The sequence below is a fragment of the Planococcus citri genome, chromosome 1 (genome assembly GCF_950023065.1).
Source record: "Planococcus citri chromosome 1, ihPlaCitr1.1, whole genome shotgun sequence".
NCBI classification, from domain to species: Eukaryota; Metazoa; Arthropoda; class Insecta; order Hemiptera; family Pseudococcidae; genus Planococcus; species Planococcus citri.
Genome location: NC_088677.1, coordinates 30,753,561 through 30,770,101, shown reverse-complemented (window position 1 = coordinate 30,770,101; position 16,541 = coordinate 30,753,561). Strand labels below are relative to the sequence as shown.

Genomic DNA, 16,541 nt, shown 5'->3' with positions numbered 1-16,541 from the left:
GACATTCCGTTGAATTATCGGAATAATAAATTTTCGATGAAATTTTAAAGAGTAAAAAAAATGAAACGAAAAACTCTACTCGACTAAGTTCTGTAGTGGGCTTTTTTTGATAATTCCAGAAATCGATTTTTTTTAAAAAAATGAGTAATTATTTGAAATGGGGGAGGGGGGATTTGATTCGTTAGAACAAAGTATAAAAAATCTCCAAAACTTGTCAATTTAGAATTTTCGCCAAAAATCGAAAAATCAATCCGAGCTGCTGAAAATTTGAGTCTGCTGAAGATTTTAGACAATGACAATGCTCCTTCTAAGAATTGTGGGAAGAAGGAATCCTTTTTCCATCAGATTCTACAGTATATTTCTAATTGAGTACGTATGAAAGCTTTGAGATCTCAACTCTCGAGTTCAAACATTCTTTTTTCAAGCTATGTAGAATTTTGAAAGTTTTAATTTTTAATTTTTTAGATAAAATGAACCAATTTAACAAATTATAGCGGATCAATTCAAAAATCGAGAAAAAAATGACAACCATGAACCAAAAGCTCTAAAACGAAGTCTCCAAAATCAAAATTCAAGGATCTTGGCAAAATTTTCCCAAAATTCTGCAGAACCCATAGATAAGAGTACCTACGTGCCTCATTTCACCTTCCACTTTGGATCACTTGGAGCTTACAATACTTGGAAGTGTATTTTTCGGATGTTTAGTTCCTCCCTTCCCTTTCATTTTTCAAACTATCGCAGCTTTCTTAGAATCGCGTTGGATTTTTTGAAATTATTTTACACAATGAATTAGATCTGAGAATTCAATTTTAACGAAATGAGAATACAAAAATGAAGAGTTCGTTTTGTATTTTTTTGCATTGAATTCATCTTTCATGTTTTCGAAGCACACTCAATTATCAGAAAAATTCTCCAATTTTTGACTTTTCAAAAAAGTACCTAATATGCACTATTAGACCTTTTTCAATTCATAAAAATAATAGTTATTTTCGGTTTATTTTTGCTTTTTTTTTTAGATATTTTATTCATATTTTTTTCATTAAATAAGTACAATTTTTTGAAGTCAAGATGATATATTTTACTTCTCTTATTGTTTCAATTTTCAATTCATTTTTTTTTGTTTTTGAAAGTATTTTTTCAAATTTTTCAACATTAGATAGATACGATACATAGGTACCTAGGTACATTTTTTGTTACTAATATTTTTTCAATTATTTCATCGCGAGGGTCAATTTTTTTCGTACGTATTTTCGTTCATTTCCCTGATGTTTTCAGTATATTTTCTGTTCTTTCTTCCAATTAAATATTGTTTTATTCGGTTGTTTTTTTTTCAATTCAGTTTTCTTTCAATGTCTATTTTTTCATTTCTCCAAAATTAAACTCGTTGATTTTTTTTGAAAATCTGAAAACTTTTTTTTTTTTTTGAAATAATTATTTCAAATGTCCAAATGACCATGAATAAAAAAAATCAATTTTTTCAAATTTCAAAAAGAAACTCAATTTTTAATATTTTTTGAAGATTTGAAAAGTTTAATCAGGGAATTCCAATTTGCTTCGAAATAATTTTACACGTTTTGTTCATTTTTTCGATTTTAAAAAAATAATCATTTCAAAATTCCAAACAACTGTGAATAAAAACTTTAATTTTTTTTTCAAATTTCAAAAAAAACTCCTTTTTAAATTTTTTTTTCAAATTTTTTAATAGCAACAAATGTCGACAATTTCTGGAGAATGAAAATCTGATCTGAACTAGTGTTTCAAATAATGAACAATAATCCCCCTCCTTCACTTCCGTCTAGTTCTGAAAAAACACCTTTCGAGCGTTATTACTCGAAGAGAAAGCATAATCGCATCATGTAACTTTTAAATCGAACTAATTTCGAGATTTCCATAAAATGGCAATTTTCCAACTCGACTACCAAGCGAATACTATCTAATTCGCGAATAGCATAAATTATTTCATTCAAAAAGCAGAAAAAAAATTCACCGAACACAGAAGAAAATTTAAGGAAGCGGTACGATTTTTTAAAAGAATTACCACGTTAGGTTGGTCATTATATTAATCAACACGCAGCTCGGCGAGCACGTTACGTTATACGTATCTCTACAACACATACTATACAATGTACAGTTGTTGGAAATTATATCATACGATAATTTCTTCGACGCATTACGTGTAATTACCATCCCAGCATAACTATGATAACGATAATTAAAATAGCTGACATCGAGCAGCAGTCGTGCTACCTTAAAGCTCTAATGCAACCAAACTGAACGCAGTGCAATTACTATACAAGTGTATTAATTTCCTTCATTTTCATTATAGTACGTATGTGTATGTACGATGGTGGTTTCATTTATAATAATAATATAAGTAAATCGATAGGTAGTTGATTAAATTGTATCAGAGTACGTATTATTGTTAGGTAAATGAATACCATCGATGAACATACCACACTTTAGGCGAGCAAGTTCAATGAATAAAGATGTAGGTGGCGTTTTCACTGCGAACGTTAACGTTCATGGTCATTTTAATGAATCACCTTTGGCCTTCTATAATATAACTCAACATATTTTAATCTTTATCGGCGAAGATTACATTTTTAATGAAATACACCACCAGCGTAAGTACTCGTACAAGTATACACGAAAGTATAGAAGAAAGTTTCTTAAAAACTACACTCGAGCCAAAAATGATCATTAAGTCAAAAGCATACGCTTGAAAATAAATTGTACATATAATTTTTAAAGGGCAAAAATATTTACCTAACTTGAATAATGTTGGTTTTAAAATGTAGAAAAGCTGATGGTACTCAGGGTGTACTATTTGTACAATGCACTCGTATGTACAATGTGTTCACCAACGAGTCATTATTTAATATAATACGATATTATATTGATATAGTTTTTATTAACAGTGACGTTTTACTTAATAACATCACATCACGATACGTTGTTTACTAAAACTATTTATCTCATCTCATTTATTTACGCCGAGGTGAATAACATTTTTATTACATTGCAGTAACACTTTGAACGCGCGGATTTTTCTTCCACCCTCTGGCACCCCCTTCAGCTCCTGCATCTTTACTTATGCAATTTTTTGAAATAAGTACGAAAATTTTCATTTTGCAAATGGTTTGTTATAAATTTGTATTGATATATCGTCCAACCGAAATGGAAATATAAAACATCCGACGAATATAAAAATTGATAGATGGGTGTAATATGAGATGCTAGCAACATTATTCTTGGTTCGCTAGTTTTTCCTAGTTTTTCTCCACCCTCTTCATTGCACAGCTCTCTGCGAAACGTGAAAAATTACTTTTCAAGTGTTATATCTCGAGAATCAAAGCGAATATCAATATGCGAATGGTGATTGTGTATTACACGTAGTTTACATGTGTATTTCTATTTTGTATACTTACATGCAGTATTTTAGCTTATATAGGAATACTGGAAGATACAGTGCATACTATACGTACGTAGATTCAATCGTATGTTACCAAATCGAACGTATACGAAGGTGAAAAGCTTTCAAAAGTAAATTATTAGTACAAATATACAGCGTTGAAAAGGTAATGTAAATTTACAACAGGGTTTTTTCGATTTTTTACGAGTTGCTGAGGACGATAGTTACCTATATCTTACCTAGGCGTACTTGGAGGTAGGTAATTTATAATTAAATTTCAAATACAGTACGTGAGTTAAGTACACAGAAAAAAAAGTGAGATGGCGAGAGAAAAGTTTATCTACATCACTATTGACTATGATCGTACTTCTGATTGTTCAATATTTTCGAACCAAGCAGTACTGGTTAATAGCTCTGTTATCATGAAAAATAAAAAGAGCGCTCAAAAAATATAAGTTTCATTTTTCGAATTTTGGCATTTTTTTGAAAACTCTTCTTTGGAATTAAATTACTGATCTAACTTTATCATCATCATCATCATTTGAGGGGTTTGAAATATATAAATGAAATTTCAATAGGGCAAGCAAATTCATTTGAAAAAAAAACAATCGCTGTAGAAAAATGTGAATTTTGAATCTACAAAAACAAATTTTGGAAAATTGCGTCTAAATTGATCGAGGACATCACGAGAATGAAGATTGAGTGAGCCAAGCTTGTAGATGCTGAATTGCTGAATTCCATTAGTTCTTTAAATGGAAAATTTTTCGGAAGTGAGAAATTGAGAAGTTTTCTAAAGACACCAGAAGGACTTAAAATTACTAAAAATGATTTGAAAGATCAAAAATTAGGTGTACCCGGAATTTAACTACATAGTTTTTTTTAGACCAAATTCAAATTTTCAACAAAAAAAAAAAACAACAAAAATTCAATACCTACCTTGGATGGGGTGTATTTTTGAATACGTCTGCAATTTCTCTCACCCAGGACGCAAATTTTTTCAACCTGATGAAATCTACCCTTTCCCCTTCCTCATTAAAGACAACCAGCTCTGGGTCTGGAGCCTACTCGTATTAAAATGATATCAATAAGTTAGCCTTTAATCCACTTCTCTTCAAAAAAAAAAAAAAATCGAAAAACGAGCTGAAACTAGAAAACCAGCAGGAATTTCAAAACCAATATTCATGCATGCTCAATTGCTCAAAAATGTTCCAATAAGAAAAAAAATTGACAGCGGAATTGTGCGCCAGGAGGACCACAAATGTGCATCTTTTTCCAGAAAATCGCTTCCTATATGAAAAAAATCAGGGGCTCCACGAAAAAAAAAGAAAAAAAGAAATTTTGTGTTGAATTTGATAAGTCCGACTTGAACCAACTGTTCGTGATTCCATTTTTAAAAAATCCATCACAAAAAATGAATTTTGGAGAAAAAAAGAATAGTCCTGCAAAAAACTTGAAGAGAGAGGAATTTACAGAACTTGAAAATGCCATTCATTTTTTCCAGGAAATAGAATTAAGTTCAGCTTCAATCGACTGTTTGGGATAAATTCAAATTTTTTCCAAGGTTCTGCACCACAAAAAATCTACGTATTTTTGAGAGAAACTACGGTTCAGCATAAAAAAAAGAAACAGAACAATGTTGGGCGATTATTAAAATTGTCACCTGTCTGGAGTGTGATGATTTTTTTTCAAGCAGAACTTTGAAATCTCAAATTCTTCTAGAGAAGAAGGTCCCCCCTTTCAACTCTGCCTCTGAGAACACTGAACGTGTTAGTTAAATGCTAAAAAACTGAATCTGTGACAGTATCAAACTGAATTTTTGAAAGTGAATTCATGGCTTTTTCATAACATTGTGGATATTCATCATTTTTTCTCCTTAACACCACAGAATAGAAGGGCAAAAGGGGTGATACGTCCTAGATCATGATTTCTTCGAGGGTCCAAACAATAAAGGGCCCGAAATAAATGATGAATTACGAATTCATTTCGAAATTTTGATTTTCCTGTCCCCCTCCCCCTCCACCACTCAAAAAAATGAACAATTGATAATCATTATCTATTATTAATTTTCCCAAAAGTGCTGATTTTTTTATATGTAGAGGGGGCTAAAACGACATTTACTCGAGGCTCGTTTCGGATCTCGATAACTGTAACCCTAGCCTCCTTCTCTTTCTAAAAAATCCACCATTCAAATGCACAAAAAAGATAGGACAAGGTCGAAAGAGTACCTCAAAAAACCTTTATCAATCAATTTTCAGCAGCTGAAGTTGATTTTAACAAAGTTTTTCACTTACTTTCTTGTAACTATGATTGATAAATTCAAAGTGAAAAAATTTGTTTTCTGACCAGAAACTGGGATCTGACCTAGTATATATGTACAACACATTCCTCTTAGTCAAAAATTCAACAGCTGAAATTGATATTATGGTGCAGAGATATAGCAATTTTTTAATTTAACGATAAAGACATCGTTTCTACACCGAGAACAAAAACTTAGAAAATCTGACTTCAACAGCTGAAAATTGGAAGATGGAGGTTTTTTGAAATGACTATAACCTTCTTTAAAAAATCAACCTCGTTGTTCCCTTCCTCCTTGGAAAATTACTTTATGATCTGTTTAAAATACTATCTACACTTTTCTAAAATATGAGGGGATAGGTATGAGGGGAAAGAAAGGGCTGCTAGAATACCGAAATGTGAAATTTAAACCCGGTTTCACATTTCTTTCAACTGATTTCTGAATATCTAAACTAAAAATATTACCTATTTTTCAGATTTTTTTTGTTGAAAATGAGATAGGTAGCCTATCTTGCTTCATTTTTTCCATAAAAAACTAATATTTCCTATTTTGAACATCTTTTCAAAAAATGAAGAGATTTTCACTTTGATAGTTTTTTAAAAATCATATCTACAGAAATTTTGATTCCCTCTAATAAAGAATTTTCACGCCTACGAGTTTTCAACCAATTTTCACTGGTCCATCATAATTTCTTTCTTGAAAAAGAAAAGGGGGAGGAAGAAAAGATAGTGCCAATAAATAAGTAAGTAAATGCCATCGATGTTGTTCTTAAACCAACATTTTTCAAAAATTTTTACAAAAGATTTCCACAGACATTTATCATTTCAAACTTTCTTTTTTTTCTTCATTCCCACAAAAATTCGAGAATCTATTGAAAAATCCAAAAGATATTTTCGTTATGAAAATCACCTAATCTTGCGAATTAACCTATAAAATACCAACAACCTTGTTCTTCGAATTAGTCGGGTGTTGATAGCTGCAGTTTTTGCTTTTTTCTCCCAAGGGAAAAAGATAGCAGTAGGGTCACTTTAAATCCACCATCATAATAACTACCAGATAAGTACCATAAAATACAGTTGATTCTTACCTCAAAATAAAATACCAATTACGAGCTGGGAAAAATGTACACTTCGAGCCGCCTTCTTTAAATCGTATGCCATTTGCAAGTCTATAATATTTCGTCCTGTAACAAACATAGAAACGAAAAAATAAGAAAATGAATTTTTTTAATGCAATTTCTAGCAATAAAAACATAGAAGGAAGAAAACACTAATGAAATTATGTGCATTGCTTTACCAAAATAATAAGTAAGTATAATATATTTTTTAATACCTAAGGTAGGTACCTCCTTATTACTTATACTACGCAATAAAATCATTAAATGAATAAAACCTTCGATAATTTGGACCATTTACGAGTCGGCAGGTAAAACCAACATAGGTATACCTCAAGTTACAGTATAGGCTACATAAGTGGAAAATTACATAATGTTCACGAACTCGCCCCTGTGCATTATTTTTTTTTTTTTATAAATTTACACCACGTTAGGGCAATTCATTACGGTTCAACTGACCGGTATGATGTGTGTCCTTAAACCGGTAGAATTCGGCATCACTTACTCGTCTAATTCGAGGTAAAATTATCTTCGTTTATCAATTATGTATTACAATAATGCATCATGCTATATGGTATATACGAAACGATCGCCGGTACGTATAGTCGAGTCGCAGAAGGAATTACAGCGATGGCTATATGCTATATGGCTTGGCTATACCTCGTGAATACACTACCAACGAACAAGGTTAACTCGTAGTAAATGTTAAGGTTGATAAATTGACCTTAATGTACCAGCAGATAGTGCGGATAGTTAGCTTGATACACGTTTCTTAAAAAAAAAAAAAAAACCTTCGAAAAAGAAACTACTCATTAGTGTTAAGTGTAAGGTCAGTAATTCGGCATTTGTTTATGTCGCGACTCGAATATGGTGGAAAAAACAAAATCGATAAAGTTGCTGAAAATGTGTGCTTTTTGGGAGCATATAGCATACCTATATTTTGAAGGTGGCTCGATAAAGGCAGTTGTCAATGTTCGACTTGGAGTGATCGAGTTTTTTCAACGTGTTGAGAGTTATGTAGCAGTATGTCGTTCTTGTTGAACATAAGGTACAAGTTAGGTAAATATGGTCACAAATACACGAATACGACGTATCAATTTGCAGTTATGCAGTTCGCATAATTGAATTCCTCTGCTGCTGTCACCATAATAAAAAAAAAAAAACTGCGTTTACTTGTACGTTATGAAAGGTGACATGAAGCTAATAACAAAGGTGACTTCGACATAACAAAGTATTGTAAACTAGATGCTTAATTCAATTTTCACCTGTTTATATCATCGAAAACATTCTATTTCTGTCAGGTATAAGCTGTGAATGAAAGCTGACCATTAATACAGGTGTACAATGATTCGTTTCAAATACGATTTACCTACAAAACATGAATAATCACTCATTTCTACTATCCAAGAACCGAAAAAAAATGCATCAAAAAATAATCTTAGTGATCATTTCGATCTCGGCAACAAACACAGGTACACCTATGACTAAATTTATAGTGCTCACAGCAATATACCTATGTACAGCATAGTCTGGGTATAATACGAGTACGAGTACAACCTATGACGTAAAAACCTTCATCTAATACGACTCCAGACAGATTCAGCCACGCCGGTGTCCATAAATCTGCAGACGGTCAGCCTGTTATTGATCATTTAAAACAAGTTCATATTTTTCGCGAATAACCAATCTACAAAAACAATCAAATTTCATTGACTTTGAATAATTTTTATTCAACATGCGTTCAAGGCGATAGTTTGAAAATGATAAAATGATGGTTATTCGGATAGACGATCGGTCTTGAGGGAATTTTTATACAATTAAATGGTCGTTGTGTGTAACTAGGAATAGGTTTGCGAGTCATGAGTACCCACATATTTAGATAGGTATAGGTAGGAATATCCACTTATAAGTACCTACTGTGTGTATGTACATAGATGTACTACGATATCTTGAAATGGAAAATAATTACCTCATTTTATAACGTACGATAAATTAACAATAAATTCATATTTATATGTACGACGATGAATACTTATTAGGTATACACTTTGCTCATAATCTGCGTTGAATATTATTTACATCACCAACCAATGTTTATATGTAAAATTATCGCATTACATTGTAACAACGACAGGAAGGCACAGTTGATAGCCCAGTGGCAAAATGTAATTCTTTCAGAATAAACTGAGTTTAAGTTTTGAGCAAATGGGAAGGGAGAGTGGTAGAGGGGGGATAAGGAGGCGAAATTGTGAAGAAAAACCGATATTCAAGTCGAAGTTTCACCCTTCCTCATCCTTTCCACCCTCCCTTCTGCTCAAATCGTAAAATTTACAACAAATTCGGAACCGACGTCCTCGAAACCCATGATTTTGATATGTATATCGATTTTTGGTTAAAAATTCCCCCTGCTTAGCCCCCTCTCCATAGCTTTCTCCTGCCCGTTTGCTCAAATCGTCAAATTGACATCATATTCGAGACCAGCGTCCTCGAAAACCATGATTTCGATATGCATATAGATTTTGCGTCAAAATTTCACCCCTCCCCCCACCTCATCCCTTAAAATTTGACCAAAAAAAATTGATGCCGGATTAAAATTCAAGGACACTGGAAATTGTAAATTAGTGAACATTTCCCACGATAAAAATCTCGTCCGAAGAAAGATGTCATATAAGCCCAAAAAACTGCGTTTTCGGGGTAGGTATTTTCGAGAAAAAAGGCAAAATCTTCGGTCGGAAAATCTCAAATTCGAGATACTCCTTCCCCTCGAATCTTGAAAGTACTATTAACATTTTTAGATTCAGCGGGATTCAATTATAAGAAAATGACTCCAAAAACGGGCAGATGACCAAATTTTGAAAAATGGGAGGGCTGAAACCACTTTTTGAGCCACCTTGTGTCTCTCCTATGGGGTTTGGCGAATGCCTCCTGTGATTGAAAATTTTTTTTGGCGTCCTTGTGCATCATACCAAGTTTTATGCTCCTACTACATATCTTTTATAGCAATAAATCAAATTTGGATCGCCGATTGATCACTCGTGTCTCGGTTTCAGAAAACATTGTAATTAAATACGTTAATAAGTGAATAAATCGTGTTAATTTCATATAGCAGATATTCGAGTTCTTATTTTAAAATTCGAAGAAAAGGCGCAGACACCCTACGTGCGCAGTGTTTGGCTTCTCGAGTAATTATTTTTTTTATTGAAAATTGACAATTAAAAAATACACACTACACACACAATAAGATTTCTGCAGGTAAATTGTTCGTAAATATCATGCATTTATTTTCATTTTTTACAACTCCGATAAGAAATTTACCCTGAACAAGAGTTAGAATTCATCAATTAGATAAGCTAGTTTGAGAAAAATTCTAAAATTGAAATAAATATAAATTCATTCGTATAATAAAAATCAAGTTTTAGAATTATTCTGAAGATCTCGAACTAAAAAATTTTACCAACAACGAAAACTCGTTCGACGAAAAAATTAAATCATGGCATAACATTACGTAGCTAAGTAAGTGATTAAACTCGAAAAAATTTCAACTCGGTAATTTTCTTTTTTTGATTAATTACTTGGCAAATGAAGTTCGCCGAGAGAAGTTACTCGACTTTCAACCACTTAGTAATAAAATTAGTATTTCGTAAGCTTTTTAAATCTCGTTTATATTTTTCTTACAAAAAACAACAACGTGGGACTTTCAACTTTCCTTGAAGCGAAAAAAAAAATGATTTTTTTAATCCGTCGTCATTTTTTCGTATACGACGGCGCAGGTACCTAATAGTCTCGTTTTAATTTTTGATAAAAAGAGACACACTGAAACATTTTTCTAAAATGGTCTTTTCAGAGATAAGAGCTTTCACTTTTTTTTATCCCTGCTCATTTCGAAGAATTCGAAAATTAATTAAAAATTAGCCAATTTCGGTCAAATGTGATGACTTTGTCACGTTCTTCTCCCTTCATCATCATTTCAAAAAATGCCCTCATCAGAATTAAATAAAGAAAATAAAAAATATCAAAAACAAAAAAAATTTTTTTAAAAACTGAAATAATTAATTCGAAGAAAATATGTACCTCACTTCACCTCTATTCAGCTTACACAGTCAATTTTTTCTAACATGTACTAAAATTTATTTCAAAGTGTTATATTCCTCTCCCCATCCCCTCATTAAAACGAAACTCGAAGCGTGTTTTGGATTCGTGTAATAGGTGTGTTATATGTAGGTAGATAAGTGTACCATTTCTATGAAAAAAGATAACGGTGTAATTAAGCATCAAAATTCGATACAATTAACGAAGCAATTTCTCAACAATTTCTAATTATTTATAACACATCGTCTCTGCCCTTTAGAGAAAAGTCCAGGTACTTAAATATCATACAAATCATTCTTTTTTTCATCAATTTTTTCTCATATGAACCTAACTACTTCCAATACAGCCAAAGGTGTATGAAATTTAACGAGAAAAAAATTTAATTTATTCGACAAGTCGAAGTTTAAAATGAACACAAAAATATGGGCAAGACTGCCTCATTCAGTCGTCAAGCAATGGTGCAAAAATAATCGATGCATACGCATTAGGATACATAAATTTATTTACACCAAATTTCCAAAATACCCACATAAAAAGTTACATCTGCATAAACCATTCTGATTATAGGGTAGAATAAAATTGCATCTAAAACAATTTCAAGGTAGAATATGCAAAAAAAGGTGAAAAAATTTCAAGAACTTATGTAGGTTTGAGGTACCAGTCTATTTTTTATGATCACGCAACAAGCAAAATTGTATTTATGTAATTGCATATAATATGTAACTTGATATAGGTACCAAATTCTAAGAAATTTGTGGATTCAAATTTTTAATAAGTAGATAATATACCTACTAACTTGACGATACCTATATTCTGCAATTATGATTCAGTAGGTAGAATATGACACCGTAATTTAGGGAGAGTTGCATATGGGAGCAATTTTTAGAAAAAAATAGTAATCAACGTCACTGGAAAACTGCAGAATAATCCAGGGATAAAAAAAAAAGGTGAGCAAAATCTGAAAATTTTGAATACTTAGGTAAATGACTCTTTTCCAAACGTTAAAAATCTAAAAGATTCGCTTTCGTAGGTTTTTAATTTTTTTTTTTTTTTTTTTTTTTAATTTAAAATGTTAGAATTTAGAGAAAACTTTTTAAAAAAAAATCAATTTAAATTCAAGGAAAAAAGTAATGAAAATTATAAAGAAAAATCTTCACAGGGCAAAATCTGAATAAAAAATTGAAAAAAATTACGTAATACGTGATGGGTAACTACTACTTAGTTTATCGTGTTTCAAAATCTACAAAACCAAAAATTTGGGCTCAGAGGTTCATCTAAGAAGGAACCTCCATCAATAATCTTCAAAAGCAGATCTAAGTTGACACTGGTAAATTTTCACCACCTCCCCCCCCCCCTCCTTCCCGACATAACCATGTGCACGCGGAAAACCAAAAAGGAAGAAAAAAAGACCATGAACCTGCAACAGCTCGTTGTTTATTATAAACCGTTACATACAAAGAAGGTGGCAAAAAATCGCAGGTAAGTAAGCATTAGCGTGTAAAATTAGTACGTATTCTTCGTTTCGCCACATTAGTCAAAGTTGAAGATGAAAAAAAAAAAAATTAAAATAAACGTCATTATACTACACGTTGAAAATTCGTTCAAATTACCATCGCCATCGCCAACAACAACAACAACAACAACATGGACATGAACGAAGAACGAATTTTTTAGGCTATACTTATGACGACGATATTCGGTATTCGGCGCATAAAGCGAAGATCTATGCACGATGGCAGCCAACTCGATCGTTTGGAAAACTTGTAAAAGTGGGAGAAAATAATCGTACTGCCTGTTATCACCAGGAAACAAAGAGAGGTGAATTTATATACAAAGCGCGCTCGGTAATATATTGAGATAAAAACGGTGATCCAGACCTTGCTATAAGGCTAACCTTCAATCGAAGGCTGTGGACAGTGTTATGTGCGAATACAAGGTCTTCAATAACATTTCTCATTATTTAAATATGTTTCATGTAAATGTGCGTATATAAATGTTTATATATCCAGTGTACACTAGGTACAAATTCACGCACATACGTATTTCATTACACGTACTTACTACCTACGAATTTCAGCTTTTACCTATACCAATCGTTGGTCAAAAATACTCGCATACGTATACAATGCTGTAAAAAGATCATCATCTTTTTCTAATAATAAACAAACTAAACCGGTATTTTTTTTCCACAACAATATAATTCGAGTACCGGTTCACGAAATTCGTATTCGTTTGCCCATAATGGTTTGTGTACCGATGAAAAATTTGTTTATAAAAATAGCTCCGGTCAATTTTTTATTTATCTTTACGCATTCATTCACAAAACAAGGTCAATAATCAACTTTCACGTTAACGTTATAAAATAGCCGCCAAAATGCTCGTAACGTTCGCGAGTCAATAATTCTGCTGTTTTACACTCGTACACGCGGAAGAATAATTTCACTTCTTTTCCCCTCCCTCCTCCCTCCTTTCTGTGCCGAAATTTCAATTAAAATTTTCATATTTTAACGGTACCTAAAGTGAAATTATCAAAGAAAGTGAGTTTGGTTGAAAACTTTTTTTTTTGCCATAAATAAACGCCGCCTAAGTATTATACATTTTTTGATAAGTTATATTCGTCTTTTATGGAAAAATTTCCCACAGGGAGTAGGGCATCTATCAACTTGCTTTTATGGTGAATTTTGGTTAGTTTTTTTTTTCATTTCGAAGCCATTTTCACTAAATTATTCTAAAAAACTTGAAAAAACGCCAATTAATAAATAAATCAATTTATAATTAATTTGATAATTCAGTAGGTAGCCTAAATATCTAACATATGCACGTGAGTAAGATTTCTTCCTCTAATGAAAATTATAGGCCTATTAGGTAATTCTTTAAAACATCCAGTAACAACTTCCGCAATGGAGGAAGTTGTTCTGGTTAGTCGTTAGGCAATATTCATTTAAATATAAATATTATAATTAAGCGGATCACATAGTGCAGGCTCAAAAGTAAGTGATAGATGACTAAGTCCATTTCTTTTCTCCTCACGTGCGGATTTGTCCATCGATCTAAAATGATTTTCACTCGAATATTTTGTGAATAATCATTTTTTAAAAAAAAACATTGTAGTGAGTAATGACTTGGGTAATCAGACTTTTGTTTGTCGATTTATCCCGTCGAAGTGGGAGGGGGTTCAAAAAAAGTTGTGACATGAAGGTAAAAAAAAACTTGGGTGAAAAATTCGGGTTGCTCGTGTTAATCTTATTTTCACATTTATCACTCAAATGGAGTCTAAAATATTCTCATTTTAATTTTTCAAAACGATATAAGCAAACTATACTTAATGTTTTGAAAATTTATGCTACATAACAGTTTCAGACTACCTATTACTTTCAGTCTGAACGTAGACCAATTTTTTTGATATTGCCATGTGCTCTCAGTATTGAGTGCTTTTGGTATTGCATTGTGCTTTCAGTATTACATTGTGCTTTTGGTATTGTGTTATGCTTTCAGGCTTTCAGTATTGTGTTGTGCTTTCGGGTTTTGTGCTTTCAGTTGAGTGCTTTTGTACTTTTGGTATTGCGTTGTGCTTTCAATATTGTATTATGCTTTTGGTTGTAAGTAAGAATAACAAAACAAGCTACACACACTGTTACAGCGGCGCGCTTGTTGTTTTTTTCCAGTAACTACCTGGCTATAAAAATATTTTAGCTGGACGCTGGAGGGATTTTAACAAAATTCATTCAAATTTAGTATTTGGGCTTGGTTTAGTGTTAGATTAGATGGAGTTTGACTGTTTGAGTGAGGATGAACTTGACTCCTAATCCTCGTGTTTCTGAATTTTTAGGAATGAGTGGAGAGGAGCGGGAAAAAATTTTTAAAAAATCAAACCAAAAGCCAATCCATAGCCTCCATAGGAAATTCAAAGTTATACAACATACAGGGTGCACAGAAATATCAACTAAGGCGCACCAAGGTAAGTCCGAATTTGGGGTAAAGCCGAACACCTGCTCTAGCGCCTAGAGATTTGCACATTCCAAAGCACTACCTAGCCATGACTTGAGGGTACTACCCCATCTTCACCATGACATAGAATTTTTTGAAATTCAGTTCCATCCATTTCACATTTTTTTGGTTCAATTGTATTTTGTTGTTGTTTTGAATTTGTTTTCAACTAGATACACATTTTCTATCTAGCCCATATGTCCCCAGAAAAAAGCTGATGACAGTGATCTGATAGAGAATTGAATTCTCTACAATTTTGTTAATATGCAATTTTTCTAGACACTCTGTTTTTGAACTAGACATCTGCAAATTTGGGCCTGTTCTGACTTGATTTTATTAGACTCCGCTAATCAAAAGCTACTGCTGCAATCGCGCTCAAATTTTTATCACAGGTAAAGAACCCTTATTGGAACTTACATAATAAAATTGATCTGTATTCGTATTCAAATTTATTCCATATTAACATTACACAGCCATGTATGCACACAAATTAATGACACCCATATGCCTGGGCAAGCGGGGGCTGGTAAACTACAGTAAACAATAGATATGCAAAAAACAATATATAAGCAGAGTAAAAAAAAAAAAACAAAAAAAAAACAGATATTTCAAATGAAACAGTGGAAAAGAGTTAACAAACTACAATGGAGTCTCTATAACCGAAAACTCCGGTAACTTGAAGCAAAGTCTGTTTCTCTTCAACTCCCCATAAGACTCAATGTAAAATTCACTTTCTTTACCTCAAAGTAAGAAGTCCAAAACTTCCGATAACTCGGAAGTGAAATTTTTGAAAAATAGGTATAGAAAAAACCTCTGTAAGTTGAAAAAAAACGAATTTCCATAACTCGAACTCCAATAACTCAAAAACTTCGATAACTCGAAGTCAACTCTTTCTCCCTTCAGCTTCGAGTTATCGAGACTCCACTGCACAAATTAATGGTAAAGAGAGAGAGATGAAAAAAAACAATATTTCAGGGCAGGTGGAGAGTAATATGGTATCAAAAAACCAAAATAAAGTAAAAGTAGATACTTAAGCCAATGCAGCAAAAACTTAAACTATTTCATGAGGCATTTCTTCATACCCCTGTCCTTCAATCTCCTGCTAGCTTTCCCTGTAATTGTTGCAGGTAGCGAATTGTATAAATTTCATTATTTGTGGCCCCCTAAAGCCAAACTGTGCTTGAGAGTGCACCTTAATCGAACTAGGTACCCTGAGCCACATGTCACCAGCTCCATGCAGGCCTGAGCGCATCTCTCTCCTGCCAACTGTCCCACCCATTTTTCCAACTAGCTTACATGTTTCTACTTTTAACATATCATTCAAGGCAGGTACCTCTGCTTTCTGAAATGCCTCTGTGGCCGATGCATACCTATCTAAACCCACCAACGTCTTGACAGCCCTATGCTGCAAAACCTTGATAGGCTGAAGATGACAATAAGCCCTGCACCCTCCTCAGATAGGTAGCGCATAACGTAGCACTGGCTCCACAACAGCCCTGTACAGTGTACATCCTTCTCAAATGATATTTTCCTAAAAATTTAGATATTGGTTCATTAGTAGGAGAGTAACAGCTAGTCAAAGTTGAAACTGTAAAAAACCTGTTCTGACTTACTCCAATGCACCTTATCCCCAAAAAAGTTTT

The 16,541-nt window shown here is 32.7% G+C and overlaps 1 protein-coding gene across 3 annotated transcripts in view; it reads right to left on the bottom strand.

The window, feature by feature from the left end:
* Positions 1-16,541, bottom strand: part of Eip74EF (Ecdysone-induced protein E74) — a 308,952-nt gene that overhangs the window by 251,673 nt on the left and 40,738 nt on the right. For all 3 annotated transcript variants that reach the window (XM_065343708.1, XM_065343706.1, XM_065343711.1), the window contains exon 2: positions 6,796-6,891. The gene's annotated coding sequence lies outside the window, so the exon portion shown is untranslated. The remainder of the gene's footprint in view (positions 1-6,795; positions 6,892-16,541) is intronic.